Here is a 22974-nt window from a genome sequence, read left to right on the forward strand (position 1 = left end):
TGTGTCAGCCATCTTAGTAGTTTGATTGCTATATAGTCCACTTTTTTGTGTTTGCTTTGGAAAGTATAAAAGCCAACATTTTCTGCAGTTTTATCCTTTTGATTCCTGAACTCTTACTGTGCACATGGCAGGGGTTTGGCTGATGTGAAAGTAAGTGTCAGTCTTTATTTACACATTTGAAGGTTCATTTGCAGTGTTGTGTTTGTTAGTTGTGGTGGCCATTGCTATCAGATGGTGTTCAATATTATTTTCTTGTTTGCTGTTTGCTGTTCTTGTACTTGTTTGGAGTGTTTTGTGAGGTAGTTCAATTGCTGGTGTTTTGCAAGTTCATTCTTTTATTTTCTTGTAGCTGCATTGTTATTATCATCCCAGTGGATTTGCACTAGATGTTGTACAGTTAACCCCCGTCAAAGGTCTTTCTTAGTGACCTTTGTAGTATTAATAATGATTTTGAACATGGAGTGGAATGTCTCCCATTCCTTAACTGTGGAATCTCCCTGTGGCTACACCTTCGAGGCAGCGTCCACACAGGACTTTCATCACTGAATCTGGGAAGTGTTATGAGGCAGTGCATCTGGTGAATGCGAACTTGGTTATGTTACCACTGTTGATGTCTGGAAAAAAAAAGGGGGGGGATTAAATTGCCACTTATACCTAGGAGCTCCTGCATACCAACTCAACAAACTCCAAAGAGCCCAAAATGCTTCCGAAAAACTACTCCTCGCCCTCGGTCAAAGAGACCACATCTTACCTGCTCTCTGAACCCAGTCAGACGAAGGGCCACCTTCAAGACACTATGAATCACTCACCGAGCGGTGCACAAGATGGCCCCAATGTACCTACAAGAAAAGATAAAACCCCACCTCCCATTGCGCACCCTAAAATCAAGCACTACCCTCCTATTAGTGATTACAACCTCTAACTCTGTCAGAATCGGAGGATCCGCCTTCTCAATCTTGGCACCAACTCTGTGGAACTCACTCCCCCCACATATTCAACACACCCAAGACAATATGACCTTCCGCAAAGCTCCAAAAACGTGTGTCTTTCCATAATGCCGACAACAACCATCTGTGGCGACTGAGCCCTGCATCCCGACGACAAATGCTCAATGAGATCCCGAGCAATGACACCACGGAATTCACCTAATTAAGTCACTATTATGCAAATGCATGTTTGAAGTCCGGAATAGCTAACTCCATAGATCATAACTCCACCCAAGCACTTACCTCCTATTTCACTATGCTTACTCTCTACTCTACACCAACACACAATTCGAGTACAGCTACACCACTAGATCAATTTCGGCCTAGCTGTTCATGTGGGATACATTGACCGCCTCAGCAGAATTCCTATCCATAACCAAGCAGCACTTCAGCAGTCAACAGCAAAATGGCTGCGCTGGCTCATTTGACCACCACTGCCTCGCATCAAAACTGTGTTTTGCAGCTACAAAAGGATGGCTGAACTGTTTTGCCAAGCACCATTGCCTAGCAGGTGTATGCTCAAAATTTCTGTAGGTGACAAAAGCAAAGAACATAATTGTTGGGTCGTGTGAGATGTCCCTGCTGCATTCTATTTAGGCAGTGACATTCTCAATCGGTTTGCAATTAATTTGGACCTGATAAATTACAGGGCCTGGTCCCGATTAGGGGCAAACCCATGGGCTTTGATGATTCAGAAAAAGCATTTTGGTCAGCCCAATTGCTGCCATATGCAGTTGAAGTTCAAATTGGAGAGGAGGTCACCATCCCAGGACGGACACGACTATTCCCACGTGAATTAAAAATGAAAAGAGGACAGAACTGCAAAATCCTGACGCATATGCACACATCAATGCCCATCTCCAACAGCAGAGGTTGGGGTTAAACCCAACACCATTAGTCAATGTAGAACACAACACCATTCCAATATTGATGGTTAACAGCGACCCTAGGAGTATCACTCTGGGCGCAGGCACCATTATTGGAATGGCGGTTGATGACTGACATTTTTCCATGGATCTAAGAAACAAACTGATAGGACCAATCCCCAATGACTGCTTTGACAATGACAATGACCTACCGCCAGACAGGATCTTCACCCTGCAAGGGGGGAATTTCCTGCCGTACTCTTCCTGCCCTTACGGGGAGGAAGAAGTGACTTGTGACATCAAGCAGGATGAGGTGATATTCAAAGTGCACAATGACTGCCTCTACTACCTGAAACCCTCTGTCCTCGTCAATACTCTAACCAGAGACCTCTCCACCCAACTAGAGGAGGCCACTGAGATAGCAAAGCCCGAGGTCTTTCCAGGCTTCAGGCAAAGGGTTGAAGAGGGTGTCAACCTAGCTGATACCTGTGAGACTCCGGAGCAAAAGCAAAAATTGAAACAGGTGTTCTTAGATTTTCAAGATCTCTTTGCTGTGGACTCGTACGACTGTGGGCACACCGAGATCCATACTACAACAATTCCCACAGACTCTGGAATGACTCCTGTGATTGTAAAGCAATATCGCTTGCCTCTCGCATCCATGGAGTCCCTGACAGAAATCATGGAAAACTTTGAGTCCTGTGGGATAATTCCTCCAGACCACAGCACATTTAATAATCCGGTGCTGGGGATTTTAAAACCAAATGGCCAATGGAGACTCTGTGCAGACCTTAGGGAGCTAAATAAACGGGTCCACTTGTCCCGATGGCCTCTCCCCTACATTGACCTAGGACTGGCCCAGATCCAGGGGTCAAAGGTATACACTGCCATTGACCTGACAAATGGGTACTGGACAGTGCCTATCAGTAGGGAGGACCAATACAAGCTGGCATTTGCCTACGGGGGCAGCAGTACACGTGGACCCGGACTCCCTTCAGATACATAAAGTCTAGTAATGAATTCAACATCTTCCTACATAAGGTCATGCCCGACTTGGGTGAAAGGGGTAACCTGGCCTATGGGGATAAAAAGCTCAACTGTGGAGGAACACATAGCAGAAATCCGTTATGTTCTGACCCATTTGAGGGTTGCTAGAGCAAAACTGTCCTTTCAGTGGTGCAGAACCCGTGTCAACCTCTTGGGACAAGAAATAACTCCTGAGGGTCTCTGTCCCCAAGAGAAGAAAGTGGAAGCACTCTTAAAACTGAAAGACCCCACAACTCTGCGTGAGCTAAGAAGCCTCCTTGGACTGACTAATTACAGTAGGAAGTTCATTGAGGATTTCTCAGAGATCACAAGACCCCTGATCCATCTGTTGAAGGGGGGGTCAAGTGGAAGTGGGGTCCAGAACAATCTGAGGCAGTAATGCAACTCAAAAGAAGTCTCTCACAAGCGCCTTGTCTAGCTTAACCTGTCAAAAACAAGGAGTTCTTCTTGGAGACAGGGTTCTCGAATGCATGCTTGACAGAAGCAGTATATCAAAAGCATGAAATGGTCAGTAAAGTAATCTCCTATGCAAGTAAGACTTTATCCTCTGTGGAGGAAAAATTCTACGATTGTGAGAAGGCACTCCTGGTAATGGTGTGGGCATTGAAAAATTACTGCTCGTTCATCCAGGGGGAACACATCATAGTGGAGACTCCACACCAGCCTTTGCAATACCTCCAAAGTGACAGAATCCAGGCCTGAAATGTGAGTAATTCCAGAATGACTTCCTGGATTCTGTCAATGCAAGGCTTTCCTGTAGAGGTCAGATATGGCCAAAACAAAAAGAGTCTCCTCGTGCAAGGTATGGCTGATTTGCATGATTGTGCCAGAGAGAACTGTCTCGAGGACAAAAATCTTAAAACCCAGGACAACATGGAGACATACCTAAATTCCCTGCACAAAGTCTTTGAAGAAGACAAGCGCCAGGGAATGCAAACAGTTTATGTGGACAGGTGCTTCTTCCATGTTGACAACAACGGGGAAAAGGAACTGGTGGCCAGCGTTGCGAATGCCTGGGTGAATGATGCTCCGGAACCCTCCGCTGGGTACAAAATCGGTCCCCGTAGTAGTCAGGTGGTGGAGTTGATGGCAGTTCATCAGGCCATCCTCACTGCCATTCATCACCGAATCCACAAACTAGTCATAATCACTGATTCAGATTATGTCTGGAACGGGTTCTTGGAGCACCTGGCAAATTGGAAAACCAGAGGCATGCTATGTGCTAATAACAAACCACTCAAACATGGCAAACTAATACAAAATATTGATGATCTGGTCACCTCTAATGGGATGACCATATATTGGAAGAAGATTAAGGGTCATTCCAGAATAGAGGGACCATACAAACTGGAAATGACCTAGCTGATTAGCTGGCCAAAACCAGAGCCATCCAGGGTGATCTCCCTGAGATTGAGTCCCTTTTGGGGAAATCCAGGTCACTGCTGTCACTAGGTCCCAGACAAATGCTCACAATGAACTCTCAACTGCCCAGTGGAGTAAGGAGACCCCAGAACTGTGTTTTGCAGCTACAAAAGGATGGCTGCACTGTTTTGCCAAGCACCATTGGGCAAGTTGGAACTGGGTGCACACCAAGAAAGGCTGCCAGGGTGTGTTCTGGTGTGTACTATAGAAGCAGAGTGAAAAACCAGTGCTGCTTTGCTGCTAGCCCAAAGTTTCCCATTGAAAAAGGGAAATATTTTTAATTTAAAATGATGCCGCTTTGATGCTCTTTTCATCTGTTCTACATTACTCTGCTTTTATCAGTGGGGCCCATCCAAATTCAGATTGTGCTCCAGCAGATGAGAGCCTTATTCCTGAATGGCAGGCTGTGTCAGACCAAGTCTGGGAAATCAACAGAAGCTTTACTTTAAACCGAACAGGAAAACGCTTAACTTTTCGTCTACAAAATGTCAAAAATCACTGCTTCAAAACAAACCCTAGCTTTAAGGGCATATGTCAATTTCAGTGGACCTCTGTCTTAAACAGATTGCTGTATAATTGAAACTGACTAGGGCTTCAAAACAATATTTGGAATCCAGATGAGAGAGAAAAAACGAATTTGAAAGGTAAATACCAGCAGCATTCACCACGTGTCAAAATGTGTTTTATCAAACCAGGAAAAATGCCTGTTTTGAAAGTACAATATTTAATAAGCCCTTTCCTTGCCTAGGATTGTCAGGGGGGTGGTGTGTGAAATCCTAGATGGGATGTTTTGTTTCAACAGACATGATTCTGATGCAGAAAAATAAAATAACTAAGTAAAGGCATAGGCTGCATTGTGGAACTAGCCAAACAGGTTTTCTGCTTGGGAGGTTGATAGCAACAGGAGAGGCCTTTTCCCCAAAAGAAGCCAAACTAGATTCTGGGATACCTACGTGTTAACTGCCGCCCTTGAAAACTTTGAATGGACCAAGAGAAAGAAATATCACATGCTCGTCAGACTTTTCTCTGGGCTTCAGCTTGAGACAATAGATCTAGGACACCTACATGCGACTTTTGGGAAGTGACAACCACCAGTCACTCAAGCTAGGGAAACTCCAGGGCAGCCCTGGGCTGAACTGACATTTGGTGGTAGCCTGAAGAAAAAAATTGTCCCAGTGGAGGGCAAAGGCCACCCATTTTGGCTCTAATGACTAGTTTATTAATAAAACTTTGAGACTTTTATCTCCGCAATTGGACAACACAGAAATGCAAAAGTTTCACAATCTAGATGCAATTTTGATGGATGTAATTCAAGATGTGGTAGCCTTCAGTGGCATATAAGGGACATAAATGGCAGAGAATTGGATATTCTGAGGAAAGTATATATGGTGCCACTTTGACATTCAAGATGAACGTGCCTTATGATAATATGTACACATGTATAAAGTTATAGAGTTTTAGGTATGACATTTCTCACTGAAAAGGACAAAAAATGATTCGACGGACAAAACAAAGTCCTACCAATGGGAGAATTGGACTGCCATGCTCTGCGTGAAATATGAAATATGCCTATGTAATTTGCTTAAAAGTGCCAGAACTGTACACATGTGTGATTTATGTTAAGATTGATTTTTGGCAAAAAAGGACTGTGGGAAGGCTTTACATCTCATAAAACACAACCCCCTAAGTGAGTCTCCTCCTTGAGGAGGCGACTAACTTAGGCGGACCTATCCGGGTCTTGGGGGTAGGTCTAGCTCAGTTCTGCCCAACAATAAACCTGGTGATGTCACCCGCATTTATATAAAGGCTGGGAGCTCACAGGGACAGAGACTCTCTCCTGAATTTCCAGTACCTGCATATCCAGACATTCCAGATCCACCTTTGCAAGATTCCAGACTGTACTGCTAGGCCAAAGCATAAATGACCCTATCTAAGCAGGGCAAATTATCCAGAAAACCCCACAAAAATCCCTAAAGCAAAGGGGAAAAGCTGTGGTACCCTTGGGGAGCATCCTGTGACCAGACCAGCCTTTTGCTCACTACCTGCATGCCTGCTGTTCCCTTGCCATCCAGTGACTAGACTTGCCCAGCTGCTTGCTGTTAGGAGTGTCCGCCGCTACCCGGTGACCAGAGCTCTTGAGACCAGAACCGGTTGTCTGTCCAACTCCCCAAACACAAGTGCGGATTGTGATTATTTCCCCATCCCATAGCCACACATAGCCCACTCCATCTTGATACTTTGTCTATGTTCCACTTTTTAAGTAATCCTATCCATACCCTGATTCCTTGTTAAAACTGTTAGAATTCTCTGTGCATCTTGTCAGTGATCTCTAAGCGTGAGCGCCACTTTTCTATTAATTTCTGTCTTGCATAGATCATAAGTCCTTAGTAATATTTGAGATAATCAAAGTAATTCCCACATAAAGTTGTACGCGGGGTGAAAAGGTTGTTGTCACAAATCAATCTTGGAACGTACCGTGTCTTTCTTTAACCATATAGTCTAGATACTTTAGTTTAAGTAAAACTTGCCTTTCCTTTTTAAAACCGATTTTCTTTTCTGAACTGCTTTATTTTACCTAAACCGAACCCCTTTCCACCTTAAAACTCTCATCCAATTCTTCAGCTATAGCCACTCTTTCACTTTTATATTGTCCCTATGATGTGCATCTATCATCCAGCCTAAAAACCGCATTCCAATTCTGTGCATTTCACGTTTTCTTTTTAAACTGTTTTGACATTTAAAACTGCAAATGTGTAAATTGTAACTTTTCAACGTGTGAATTGGACTGCACTGTGCTTTCATTTCAAGTTGCTTTTCGGTCTGCATGCCTTTGGTGATACCTTATTTTATAGTTGCTAGTGATATTACATCCCTGTTACTGTGATAAAACATAGGTATATCATTATTTAACCAAACATATAATTATTTGTCAAATTCTGAGTGTCAATTTATGCCATTGCAAAGGGTTTTGATTCTGTTTGCTGCCTCATATTCCTGATTCCCTGCTGCTGCTTTCCATACACTCAGAATTCAATTAATTGGGGGTTAAGGGAACATTGCAGGGGGAAACCTTAACTCGCGTGCAATCTCTCCTAAATGAAAAAGTGTTCCTATTAATTTGTGCTTTGGATATGTTCTTGTAGAAGGTTACCCAAGTGTATTTCAGTGGTTTTCATTGTAATTATCACCCCATTGGTGATTGCTGCCCAATATAAAAATGGTTTGATTTTCTTTGAAATTAAAGTAAATTAATATTGTGTTACCACCCACCGGCCTGGTTCATGGTCCATTGTGACCCAGTTTATTTGTAAAAGGGGGTGTCAGACGGATTGGGTATCGGCTCAATTAGAATTTGTAGAAAATAAAGAAAAAGCATTCTCATTGTGCACTACATCTAAGGCTAAGGGCGACAGTCCTGGTCCGGTGTGTGACACCCGGTTAGAATCCTTAACATTACATACGAACATTACCCCATGAACGCCTCATCATTCTAATAAAAATAAATAAAACGCAGCTACATCCAATGACAAACCGGCCCAGCTGCACACATAAGCGTCCTACACACGCCCAACCCAGCCAAAACCCAGTACTGGTGTCCACCCGCCAGTCTGCACCCATTCAACAAATGACAATATCACCAGACCTAATGCTAGGATGCAGCTACTTGCATCAACTGCACACATAACTGGTGCACCCAAGCACCTCATTACACCCTACTCTCTCAACTGACCTGGACTACGGTCCCCAAGGGCATTCAACCTACCAGTGCTTTGAGGTCCTGCCAATGATACATAGATCCCTATATAAATGCCAAATAATATAACATAACTTAACTTTAATAAAAAAAACTAACGATGGAAGGTAATCTGGTGTTGCGTTATTAAATTCTGCCATTCGCTAAATGTAGCATCTTCCTTAACTACTAGTCGCAGCATTATGTACACATGACTTTCATCATGGTTAGATTGGGTGTCAGTAAGAGGAGTTTGTGTACTGGATACCACTGCTGATGTAGAGGCTTCGTTTGCAGTTGGAGTTGTTGCTGCACTGGTGGATGGAGGTTATGTAGGTGGTGCTGATCACCTTCTATGCAATGAATGGGCGGCATGCATTTTTCTTTTGTGATGTTCGTGTGCTTTACGATAGTCATCCTCGACCTCATTCCAATGGATCTGCACTAGATGGTTAATCATAATAGATGTTCCCAGGCTTTGAGATGGAACATCTGAATGCCCACAGCGTAGAGTTTTATTGCAGAAGGTGCACAGTACCTACTCTTTTCTGGAGCAGTGTTCTTTTACTTTGAAGAAGCGCTAAGTGTCCGCTGTTTGTTTTTTTCATTTATTTTCATTATTTCCTTGGTGTTGAAGCATTGCAAATGATGATGTCATCACTAGTCGAGCTGTCATATTCCAGACATGTTGTAATGTCTTAGTACGAAGGAAACATTAAAACTTTCAAAAAGACAAGACAAAAAAGACAATGTCCTCATTACAAGTTTGGAGGCACCCATGCCCTTTAGAAGGGCATGGCTGCCTCCAAACTCGGGTCCGGGTCTGGGTCCTGCAAAAGGGGACTTACCGGGCCATTCTGACCTTGGAGGGCCCGGTAAATCCCTTTCGCGGGACCCAGACCCAGTACATCTCCATTCCCATTTTAGCCCCCATAAGGCTCAATGGGAATGGGGAGGATGCTAACAACCTAAGTGCTTAAAACAATCTAAGTTAAGGTCGCCAACCAACATCGTACGAGTCACTACTTTCTCTTGTAAAATCAGGTCCAATAATCGTCTTAATCCATCATAAAACTCACCTTCCAAAATGGTAGCCGGATTTCGGTATACATTTAATAACGCTATATGCTGTTCGGCCCCGATGATTCTAACCAGTTGGATGTGAGCCTTAATGGTGACCCAAGCTTTAACTGACAAACCTGCCCTCCTATTCACCGCAACTAAGAGACCAGAGGAGGGTCTACCCTTTTGCACTGGTGTTGCCGGTAGTAGGCATAGGTCAAAGTTGTCCCAAACAGGCATAGCTGTCAGCCACGTTATCTGCATTGCTATTATCTGAAAAGTGGATAGTAGCTGAGTGATTGAAGATTGCAAATGTGAGTGCCCTCTAGTATTCCAACTAGCTATAGAGAGCGCTGTTGTCTTGTATTTCTTTGATGGTTAGTTTGAATAATCCTGCGAGCACACCACATCTGTATTTGCATTTCTCATTGACTTTCCCCAATAAATGGCTGGTTGGTGAGCAACCTTCTTGACTTCTATACTGGCTCTGGCCGGATCTTGGGCCACCAGGAATCCCATATCGAAAAGTTTCAACTTGACTTTCCAGATCGAATTCATCACAACAGTAGAAGGGATCCATAGCCGCACTATAGACCAGACAGAGTCAGAGAGAAATTCCACCTGTGCAATATCGCTTGATGAGATATCCTCAAGCTCCGGGACATCTCTAAGTATGTTTAAAACACATTGGCCCTCATTACAACCCAGGCGTTAAGGGGTTAGCGGCACCGTAAAAGGTGGCGGCGCCGTTAAACCCTTAACGCCTGATTACGAGGTACCTTTGCGGGTGGAACTTTAATGCCTGCTTTGGTGCTAAGTACGGTGCCGCAATTTGCGGCACTCTACTTAGCGCCTTCCCCATTCCCATTGAGCCCTATGGGGCAAAAAATGGGAATGGGAAAGGGCCATGGCGGCATGGGGAATTACCTCCCCGCCAACCTCAGAATGGGGCGGTAATTCCCCATTCCGCCATGGCGGAGTCAGTAAGTTACCGGCATGGACCATGGTGCTATTAGCACCATGGTCCAACGCCTGGGTTGTAATGAGGGCCATTGCCTGTTCAAATCATACGCTGGAAATTGGCCATCTCTGCATTTTAAAATAAGTGAGTGACAGGCCGCTTCATTCATTTTCATCTGCTGCTTCAGCATCTGCTTATTAACAGGCGTTTGGTGCCCTCCCAGGAATGGTACCTCAGTCTCTTTTGGTCTCCTCAAGTTTGACCACACTTGATCACTTGAGGATTCTTGTTTATACAGGTTATTACTTTGACCCAACATCCTTGTAAGGTATATTTGTTTTGGTGGCTGCCATGGTTCCGCCATTTCCAAATTGCTTGATGTACAAGGCATAGCCATATCAGCTAAAGAAACACCGGGACGATCCCATGCAACTGATGGAACAGTTTGCTTGGCTGTGGTCACCAACCGTTGACTTAGATATTCATCAACTGCTTTTTTCAAGTGGTCCAAAGGTGAGCTGGTTGAATGGTCAACATTTAGCTCTTCAAGCACCGGCAGGTTTTTTCGTTGGGCCGCAGGCTCTATTGTAGTTGGGCCCTGAATGATCATAACAGGACTAGCGACAGGGTACTTTAGTGAAGAGAGCTTTATGTTTAGCTATATCAATCCCGAACTGTGTTATTAGACATGAGTTGGGATTGATTTCTTTATCTACTAGGTTTACCTGGCGGGCGCTCTCTAACTATTCCAAAATACTTAACTATCCTGATAATTCTTTATATCAGGATCTTTTTGAATTTACTAAGGGTTGCTCATCCAGTTCGTTCACTAGCTACCTTAAAACCATGGCTAAAATTTTAAATAATTTGGGTACTGATCGTGATGATTTGCTTATACGTCCTAACTATGTTAAACATAAATTATTTGCGTACGACTGGTGTAACACTCTAGAGGAAATATCAAATTTGAGTACCTATAAGGAATATGCAAAATTCCTACACAAAAGAGATGGCTGTTGTGATTATATAGCGTTATTTCCGTGTAATAAAACCAGAATGTATTATATGAGATTTAGATTAAATCAATATCATACTCTTGAACGAACAAAATTCTGGGGAATTGCAGGAACTAACTCAGGCGCCACGAAGTGTCGCTTTTCGAGGTGTAGTGAACAGAAGGAAACGCTAAAACATTTGATTTTAGAATGCCCATATTTTAGAGATGTACGAACTAAGCTTTTTCTACGATTTATAAATGTGAATTATGCAGATTGTATGATATCTCTTTGGACTCGACTGATGCAAGGAAACGAGAGATCATTAATCTTTGCCTTAGTAGAGTTCTTGAAAGTAATTGAGAAAGAGATTTTGTTAATTCAGTGTTAAATTTGTTTGTTATTGGGTTGCTTTCTTTTAAAAATTGTGTTAAAGCTTTGTTCTACTTTTATTAGTTTTATTGAGATGTTTTGTATTTTGTCTGGTTATTTGAATTTTTTGTTTGTAATAATGTGCTATTTTGTAAAGGTTCATTGAACTATATACAAATAAAAAAAAAATAAATACAGGACTAGCGACATTCTCAATTTCTTGTACTAGTTCATTTAGAGGCAAGTGAGGTGGCGGAACCGTTATTGAACTTTTCTGCACAGACGATGGAGTTGGTACCTTTGTTAAGTCTATGACTGGCTCTGGTTCAATTTCCGCCACCATTTGAGTCTGAATTTTAGACTTCATTAAGTCCTTTTTGTTTACATTTTGAAATAAGTTCATAGTCCGAAAAAAGGAACTAACAGAATTTTTCGAGTATCTAACTAAGGGCATTTTTTTTTATTTTTTGTGTAGATACGAGGCCCTTTAAGCGTGTCTTTACTGACACCGATGTTACCACAAGGGGGTAAAGGTATATCGACCTGCACTTGTTCGGCATCAACCACAATAGGGACAACATCTCCCGTTTCTATGTTAGTTATGTTTGCACCCATCGTGGATATGTTTGAACAAGGCCCTTCAACTATCGGACGAATTACCTCTTTAAAAGTTGGCAAGATTGGCATAAGCTTCTGTGTACTCCCCAATTTTGGACCTAGATCAGCTGCGATATTTGCATTGATAGCAAGGGGGTTGTGTTCATTATTTTTGAGCGTAATACCCTTTTCTGTAAAAGATTTTAGCCAGAGTAGTATTTGGTCAGTTTGTACGGCCTGTTTATCCACTTTATCATCTAGTACCTCAAATAATTTAAAAAGGCTTAACAGTGTGGTGTTTATTGCAGATACTGCCGTCTCTAGCACTAGACCAGCCGGATTGGTTTTTTCCACATGAATATTCCTACACCGAGATCCTGCAAGGTCTCGGTGTAGGATGTACAAAAGAGAGGGAGCGAGTTACCCTCGACGAATCAGAAGACTGGTGCCCCCTTTGCAGCGTTTGGTCGCTATAGATAGATATGGGCGACTCGCACTGACTTGCATAAATTGAAATATTCATATCACCATTACTTAAGTCTTCCTTACTCCCTGTGAAGTGGGCACATGGCGAAGACGTCAATTTTTTATAGGGGGTGACCCTATGTTCAGGTGTTTGTAACATAGTATGGTCTGACAAAGGATGAGCTGCAGCCTTCGTTCGGGAATGGTTAAGAGCTTGTAAATCACCAGATAAAACAACCTTATTAGTGCACGTTCCAGTTCAAACATTAACGGGAGTCAGAAAAATAGATTTACATGAGATCCGGGGCTGGATCGGAGGAATTAGTACTGGTCTTGTACCTAAATGGTCGGGCATATTGGATTTAAGGGTATTTAGGGCAGGAGTCATACGTTCGCACACCAAGTTAACAAACATATTCCTATATATGCCTATATATGCCTAACACGGTACAGACTATAGCACCAGTACACCACATAGAAATATCTAAAACACTCAACACAATAGGACAATTACATACAACAATTCCACAATTCACAAAATCAATACACAAGAAAAAAAAAAATTTAAAAGTAGATAAAATAATAAATTTATTTAGCTTTCTAGAAGAATAATAAAATCATATACAAATCATATACAAATCACAAATAGAGCTTTGCTCCGTTCCGCGCTTCAAGCGGCAAAGCGGACAAGCGGTACTTAGAAAGCGGTACTTGTTAAGCAGGAGCGCGAAATTTGTGATTATATAGTCACATTGGGAGTGACTGAGGCGGGTGGGAGTGGCCACAAACAATACACACTGGTAAACGCCTGAAAGAAAGTAAAGCAAAAGCGTCACCAAAGCGGCACAATGCGTCACCAAAAGGTCACCAAATCAAGTTTGGAAGTAAGTTCCTTGATGCAGACAGGTGTTCACCTTTTCACAACCAGCACGAGCAGCCCAATCCACAGGTCCACAGCAAAATCGTAGCACGTAGCTGCAGCAAAGCTCCAAGCGGACAAGCGGTACTTAGAAAGCGGTACTTGCTAAGCAGGAGTGCGCGTGCAGGAGCGCGAGATTTGTGATTATATAGTCACTTTGGGAGTGACTGAGGCGGGTGGGAGTGGCCACAAGCAATACACACTGGTAAACGCCTTTTCACAACCAGCACGAGCAGCCCAATCCACAGTCCACAGCAAAATCGTAGCATGTAGCTGCAGCAAAGCCCCAAGAGGACAAGCGGTACTTAGAAAGTGTGTGTGTGTCATTGAATTGATTTTGTTTTCATTTTTTCTGATTGAATGATATTATATTTTTTTAAACATAGATGCATAACCGTGGCTACGGTCTAACCCAATGTGCCATTGGCATTTGGAGAAGTGGGTAACCGCAGCAATGAGTGGGGGGCGTCCTAGGCGCGATTTCAATGACACATGCCCACGGCTATAGCTGTAATGTGTGAAATGTGCATTCTTTACGTACTCCCTTTTTACTGTATCTTTTGTTATTAACATTTTGCAATAAATCTATGGAAAGAAAGACACACAATCACATAGCCACGGTTATAAGATATGGGCCGTAATTGGAATTTTTGGTAACCGCGTCTATACATATTTTTTTAAGGAAAAAAATGAAATGTGGATTTTTTAAAATATGTATTGAGTGTGTTGTTTTCAGACAGTTATTTTAACATTTGAAATACGTTTTCATCATTAATAATGCGTAGAAGTGTACAAACTTTAAAACAGTAAATAAATATTCCAACACAGTTTGTTGAAAACAGGTTTATTTGGGAGGGGATGTGGTTGTGGTTTTTCTTGTTCTTTTAGTTGGAACAGATGATATATCTTCTTCTGTGGCCACATTTTGTGGATTTTTACTGTTCATGATTAGTCTTAAATTTTCAGTATCCTGCTTCATTGATTGCATGTCTTTTTGAATATTCATGAATAGTTTGTTTAATTCTGCCAAGGAATCCATAATTAGATTTGTGGGTCCTAGTTGTGGTGCTTCCTTTTTGAATCTTCTCAAAATTTGAATCACTTCTTCATCTGTTTGAAAATATTTTGAAATATTTTTAAACTATTGAAGATATAATATTCTTTCAAAATAGGTGTGTTGGTTGTATACACATTTGATAGTTTGATAATAGGTAAATACATTATATGTGTTTGGTGTCTGATATTTGTTCTTTTAAATATAATTGCTAGTCTCATTTTACATGAATATATAGAATGTACTTACAAAATCCTGATTGTAGTGTATTTTTTTCTGGAGCATTGTTTTCAGCGTCTTTTTATTAAGCTCTTCCTCTGGAGGATAATTGTCCTCCAGCCATTCTATTTATCGTTTCAGTTTAGTAGTGGTACAAAGAATCATTTCTTGTGATTTCAGAATTAGAATTTGGAATAAAGGAAGATTAATGATGAGAGAAGGTGGAATGTTTGTGTTTGCTTTGTGATAGGTTATTCATTGTTTGTGTGGTGTGTGGCTGCAAGTAGGATTTCAAGTACCTTAGATGCTATTGAATTGTATAGAGCCTTGTTGAATTGTATAGAGCCTGACAGAGAATGTATTTTTTGAATGATGTTTATACAACTTCCAGTGCTATGCGGATGACACTCAGCACATTTTCAGGCTACCCTCAGCCACCTTGTCTCCCTCTCTCATCTCTGACTGTCTGTCTGCCATCCAGGAGTGGTGTGCCGCCAACTATCTCTGCCTTAATGCCAGTAAAACCGAGATTCTCCTCATCGGCGCACCCGCTCCCTCCTTTCCTGTAACTCTTTGGCCGGCCTTTCTTAGCCCTCTTTCTGCTCCCACCTGTGAGGCTAAGAACCCCAGGGTCATCTTTGGTCCCACACTCTCCTTCTGTCCTCACATCTCGAAGAAGTCACACTACCAGCTGCACCTCCTCAGAGGTATTCTTCCTTTCCTTTCCTTCCCCCAGAAGCTTGCTGTCTCCAGAGCGCTGGTTCTCTCTAGCCGGGACTATTGCAACATCCTCTTTCTAAATCTGCCTGCTTCTACTCTCCGCCCTCTGCAACTCATCCAGAACAGGACTACGAGACTTGTCCTTGGCCTCAATCCCAGGGATTGTATCTCTCCAGGACTGAAATCTCTACACTGGCTCCCAGTGGCTGCGAGGATTAACTTCAAAACCCTCTGCATCATGCACAAGGCCGTCTGCTGCCTGGGGGCTCAATACCTTCAACTCTCTCTTCCTAAGTATCTTCTTCTCAAGCTCTTTGCTCTTCCGCCTCCAACTCCTTCAGGGTCAGTTGCTTCTCCAAGCAATGAATTGGTGGTAGATCCATTTCCTCGGCTGGGGCCTCCCTCTGGAACAGCCTTCCTGCCACCCTGAAACTTGAAGAGAATCATCTTTGGTTCTGGAAGCACCTCAAATCCTTTCTCTTTGCTTCTGCTTTTTCTTCTCCTCTCCCCTGCTGACTTCCTGGCTGAAACTGATACTGCAGTGGTTACCTGGCCATCCTCTGATCTCGGGCCCTGGTCCCCTCACCCTCACTAGTTGCACACCTGCACTGCCTTCCTGGCAATCCCCGCACTTGGGGACTGTTTTCTGTTTCCCTACAGTCCCACTACCAGCACTTTACACCTGATATACGCACTTAACCTTGCACTTGCCACTTTCTGGCCGTACTTTACTTTTTGTTATTTATTTATTTATTCTATTTTATCCCGTGTACTGCACTGTCACATCCCTCTTACCCCCCGCACTTTTTCCTTTTCCCTCTTCCCTTGCACGATCTAAATGACACCTGGCCCAGTAGGATCGCTCTGTCTTCCCTCTGTTCCCCTCCCTTGCCTTGTCACAACGTGAAATACTTGTGCATAGGCACGTTATAAATGCCATACCATATCATATATATATATATATATAAATATATATATATATATATATATATATATATATATATATATATATATATATATATATATGCTTATAAAATTGTAGATAATATTGTATTATTTTATTAAGAGTTTTTCTACATGGTACATTTTATTGTTTGAGGGTGAGGTGTACCCTTCGAAGATAGTGCGTTTTGGGGGTATATTTATTGTTTCATTTGATATTTGAAACATGGAGCCAATTTCAGAAGGAAAGAAGTTTCTTTGTTCAAAAGATTGTGTAACATTTTAGGGGAATGGGGTTAATAGTGATATTGAGGACATAGGTGCTAAGTTCCCAAAGCATTGGCTTACAAGGTTTTTACGGTTTTATAATATTATTTTAGATGGAGTGTTTGAAATTAGAGGTGCCCATTGCACATTGCAAATGCCCCTTGCACGTTTAGTGGAGTGGGGATGGGCAGTTAAGGGAAGACATACATGTTGATATGTTTGGTTGATTAGTAGAAGTAGTGATTAGTTTGTAGGTGAAACGTAGGATAGTGGGTCTGGCTGTTGGCTCAATGATAGTTGAATAGATAGAACCAGGTGAGGCATTTGACTTCACATGTTATTGGATGAGAATGACTAAGAAGGGCTGATTAAATGGGTGTTAGGAGGACAAAGGTTGTGAAAGAGCACATGCATGTATGTGAGGAGCAGTAGACTCAATGTTGTCTATCTGGAGTTTGCCTACAGTCCTTAAGGAGAGGGTTGTGAGGTTTGAAAACTGGAGCTGGGTGGGTTAACCCAGTGTTAGCGCATTATTTTGCAGTTTTTCCTCTTTATACCTTTGTCATGAATGGTTTGTCTATATATTACTTGTATTATGTGTATGCTTTATTAAGAATTGTTATGTTATGTAGGAAATGGGTAGTGTGGTGTATAAGATTAGCTCACTTTTCATTTAGGTTTATCATTGAAACATTTATGGTCCCAAGCACAGATATATTACCCATAGCCAACACTACACCCAGTCCAGTGCAAGGAGGAGAGGAAGGAGGTGGGGAGAAAACAACGAGAACCAACAAGCCACAGCAGATTCAAAAAGAAAAATACAGGCCAGTTCGAAGGAAGCCATCAAGAACAAGTAGGAGAGGACTTAGTACTTAACCTCTCCAGGAGAAATATTACACAAGATGAACACAAATTACTGAACAAAGGACTTTCGTTCGCACCAATAAAAGAACTGAAGTCAACAGATATTCACTTTGATCTTTATAAATTTGTACGCAAACTTAAATTAAAAAAGTATTTTGCTACAAAAGCACCAGGGTATCACATATCAAGAGAACAGCCACCAGAAATAAGTGAACTCACAATTCGAGACATAGAGGACACCAATACTTTACGATCATTGACTGAAAATGAAGGTTTTGAGATGAGGAACCTGTTACAAGAATTACACATTCAACCAGACAGTTTGACAACAAAGGAACTAAAAATCAAATCCAAATTTGTGCCACAATTGCAATCAGACAATGTAATTGATACATTCTACCAAGCAGTTACAAGAGAATTATATCAGATGTCCAATCAAGAGAACAAGAACAATAGGACACATAAGTACAACAGGGATAATTTGACTTCGGGAGAAAGAAGAGCCCTAGAAGAATTGGCAAAGGATACATCGATTGTCATCAAAGAGGCGGTCAAAGGGGGGAATATTGTAATAATGAATAGGGAGGACTATTTGAACATGGCAACCAACCAACTAAGCACCCCCGGATGCTATGTGAGTTTGACTACTGCTGCTAAACAAGATATTCTTATACAGATCAGAAAATCTATCATGATATGGCACAAAAGAGGACTGATTACGGATGAAGAACAAGCTTTTTTTATGTACTAATGATCCAGTAACACTGACAATGTATTTTTCACCTAAAATTCACAAATTTTACGATACTATTCCTGAGGGTCGCCCCATTCTAAGTGGAATAGGGTGGGCAACGGAAAACTTATCTGAATACTTGGATGAAATACTAAAGCCAAGAGCAAATCTTCTAGCATCATACTTACAGGACTCTACTTCAGTCATATGGTTATTACAAACATTCAAATGGCAAGATTCTTTCACCCTGGCCACCTTGGACATAAAAGCTCTGTATACCTCTATTCAATATAAATGGGCAATAGCAACAATACACCACACTTTCAGAAACGATTCTGCCTCATTCTTTCAACAAACAGACATGCTAAAAGAAATGTTACAACTGACAATAGACTCCAACATATTCACCTTTGACAACAAGATATACCAACAGAAGAAAGGAGTTGCCATGGGGACCAAATATGCCCCTGCATATCTTTTCATGGGCATGTTAGAAGAAGAGATTGTTTATCAAGACCCGGACTATGGTACCAGAATAAGATTGTGGAAGAGATATTTTGATGATATTTTACTGATATGGGAAATGAACTCTTTACACAATTCATCAATAGATTGAATCAGAATAATTTTGAAATAGAATTCATAGGAGAATGCAATACCAAACAAATTCATTTTTTAAATATTACAATTAGTGTGAACAATCATCATTTGGGAACCTGGACATTCAAAAAATCAACTGAGGTTAATTCAGTGTTACACGCCACCAGTTGCCACCAGAGAATGACCACTGAGAACACACCTTTGGGGTAGTATATACGAGCAAGACGAAACTGCCAAGAACAGAACAGATTTGAACAGGAATGTAAACTACTTAAAACTCGATTCATGAAAAGAGGATATTCAATGTCTAGTGTCAAAAAAGCCTTTGATAAAACAAAAATCTCAAACAGGGTGACATTCTGAAGAAAAAAAGCAGCAGACAATTGGATACAGAACTAACAGAGGTGAGGTTCATTACACATTTCAACAAAGATCATAACAAAATTCACAAGGCATTACAGTAACATTGGTACTTACTCAAGCTGGATGAACATATTCACAAATTTGTGGGCGACAAACAGTCATTGATTTACAAGAGAGCAGACACCCTCAAATCATTAATTAGTCCATCGTTATTACCAGACATTAAAGAACCCAGGTTGCAAACCTGGCTCACAAAAGATGATACGGGGTTCAGAAATGTGGGGTTTGTTCTATGTGTAAGTACGCCAGTGAAGCAACGAAAGAATTCAAAGATCAGAATGAGAAGTCAATAAAAATTAAACAAGGCATAAACTGCAGAACGAAGTTTGTTGTGTACGGCATTCTCTGTGTCTGTCAAAAAATCTATATAGGCAGTACCAAAAGAGAACTCAGAACAAGGATTCGAGAGCACTTAAGCAAAATTGGGAGTCAAGATCCAACTTTGCCTCTGGCAGCGCATTGGCAGAGCACACACCAAATGGAAGATAAGTCCGAGATTAGATTTATTGGACTTCAACAGGTAACCTTATCCAAAAGAGGTGGGGACAGGACAAAGGCATTAAGACAAGCGGAAGCAAGACTTATCTGTTACTTCAATGCTACAGTAACAGGGCTGAACACAGATAACGAGATGGCATTGTTTCTCTAAGTGTGGAACACCAATATGGAATCATACATGATAACAAGCTGCACATATGAATTGTCATTAGACTACATTAATGTGGGTTCGTGAATATACTAATTGCAAATGTTTTTTGTTGATTTTTGTTTAGACACATTATTACAAATATGCAATTTTCATAGAATTGAGATATTAATTACAGAACCTGCCTGTATAACCATGCTGTTATTAGGAGTGAAGTGATGGAACTCCGGGAGTGGACCGGAGTGATTTGAGGAATTGTAAGCTAAATAATACAAAAGCAACAGTGTTGTATAGAGAGTAAGCTCAACAGCCGGCACGCCATAGTGGTGCAGCACGGAATATTAGAATCAGAAGAATATGAAAATGTACTCACGTTATAAGGGGTATATGGTGAGATACCATCAGTCCATTACTAATGTAACATGAACATATTGAGAATAGTCTCACTAGTTGGCACGTAATGTCGCCATAAAAATGTTGTCAATAATGTTTCATAAAATGGCGTTAAAATCGAGAATTAATTAGTATACAAGTAAATAAAGGGTCAGCGTAAATCGAGATCAACATTATTGAATGATCATCATAACACGCGATAAAATGGAGCACCTTAAAATTCGGAAAAAATCGCAGCGCGGCCAAGGAAACTTTGATAACAAAGAATTTTCAAGATGATGAAGGCATCCCCTTTAGCAAATCCTGATTTAACATAGTGGACTTGTAAGAGTTAAGATTAGTAAACCAGCTAATACTTTTACTAGGTTTATCGACTCTGAATAATTGCACATAATCGAGCAGTCACAAGTAAATTGGCCATGAATACGTGGTTGATATGGCAACGTGTAAGTAACAAAGTAATCAAAATGGCAGAGAGACGCTGTGTCGCCACGGAAACCGCTATAACTATGGTTTCCAAGATGGTGACGGCATCCTAAACAACGATTTCGGAGCCAACGCGGGAGACTAGGAGCTGTTCGAGGTAAGCGAATTGTACTGTCTTTTCGCTCTCAACATTACCAATAACCTATTATGAGGCTGAAATCACTACAAAGTTCTTTTTTCAATGAACTTTATATAATGTGCACGCGATCGAGTGGATCGCTAACATAAGACCGCATATTCCAGATAATATAACTAATGACCATGGAATCCACTGCAGGCTAATAATGCAATATATACAATTTGAAAATCCTTTTCGGCCGATACCATGAGGTAGTGACGATTTCTCTTTATACAATTGGCAGGAAGAAAGTTTGGGATATCACCCAATAGAGAATTTGCAACAACCACATTGAGTGAATACATATATTTTGTATGCAACCTGGGTAAGTCACCCGTTATTTAAAAAATACCCAATCATAATTTAAGAAGGCAGTATTTGGCATAGATTACTAATAGAATGTATTTTTTCTCTCTCTCTATTTTATTTTAATTTATTTTATTTCATTGTTTTATGTTTTTTGATTTGCTTTTGAATTTTTGTCCACTTCATTGTATCTTGGATTTGGATTGTTGTTCTTTTTTCCCTTTATCTACCTTCCGGTCCACACTTGCGTATGAATAATTGCAATTTAATTTCTTTTGTTTCACCACCCATGTATTCCTCCTCTTTACCCATCCTTAATCTCTGTCTTAATTCCGTATGCATCTTTATGAATCTTCTTGATTAATGTATATTGTTTTACGTATCAATGTGTTTGGGGGAACCATGAATTGGTGGACAATTTGTTGTATTTCAGAAAAGCCCAGATTTGAAAATGGCTTTTTTAAGCCGAAACACGTGTCTCGCTAGGGCTTGTAATATAATTACAATTAACCAAGTTGGATCAAACTAAAACACAAAAAATGTGTTCTATAATAAAACCCAATCAACTGTGAAAGACTTGGCGCAGAATCACAGAGTCATTCTTATTTGTGATACAGATATATTAGAAGTTGGCAAACGTAATGGCCAGTTAATTACATTATACTTTTTGTAAGTTATGTATGGTATGTGAGCTGTTCAGTTGTATTCCACATTAGTTAAGCAGTTAAAAGTAATGTGTAGATGGGGCATGTCTTTGTACTGCAGGATTGTTGGTAGGAATGATGGCTGATGACTTTGTAAAGGTGTGGGGCATAAATGGGGGTTCTCTGAGTTTGTGAGCACGTTCATCCTCCACAATGGGGTCGGAAGGTTCTCCCCAAGAGAGCAGTGTAGACAAATGGGGTATAATGTGTGTAGTTTGCAGCATAGTTTCACAAAAGCAGTACCCCAAGAACATGTGTTTTTTGATGCAATAGAGTATTTTAAAGAAAGTTGTACTGCATATACTTTTTACTGATATGTTGTACAAACAAAAACCTCTTTGTACTGTATATGTCATTGTCGAACATGGGGGCATATGATGGGCATAGAGGCTTTAAACATAAATGTCATCCTAAAGAGTTCTTGTTTAATGTACACTTGCTAATCACAGGCATCTAAGCAGAGCATCATGAAAAATGGATGGCTTTCCCTGGCTATTGTTATTGATGGATTGAACTCGTATGCCGGCTGCCCTCTGAGGTGTTTATTTCAGCATATGTGTAGTTTCTGCTTCTGGTACAAGCATTACTGGAAGCAATGATACATTACTGGTTTTCCCAAAGGCAATTTTGTTGTAATTTTACATCCAGTAATTAATGTTACTGCATGTGTGGTGGCAAAGGACTAATCATCCCGTACAACTCTCTTTACCACATATGGTATCAGTATTTACAGATTGATTTTCTCCAGACATTTTATCACCATCATCTTTGAATAAAGCACTGAGTAAAACATTTTCACCTCTCTTCATGAACGGGTATATTCCTGAGAATAATACCACCGTAGTTGAAAGAGAATAAGTAATCAGTAGTCTCCTTGCACTACGCAGAGCCGCACTGCCCTGGCTGCACTTACTCAGAGCATTTGTGCCCTGTTTTCCCCTTCCCTCTACCTTGCACTTCCTCCCTTGTTTTCCCTTTGCACTTCTCATTCTTGCACTTTCACGATCTGAATGACACAAGGCCTAGTAGGATCTTTGGTTTTATCCTCCCTCTGTCTTCCCTCCCTTGTCT

This window comes from Ambystoma mexicanum, chromosome 6q (genome assembly GCF_040938575.1).
Source record: "Ambystoma mexicanum isolate Mex_15411 chromosome 6q, UKY_AmexF1_1, whole genome shotgun sequence".
Classification (NCBI taxonomy): Eukaryota; Metazoa; Chordata; class Amphibia; order Caudata; family Ambystomatidae; genus Ambystoma; species Ambystoma mexicanum.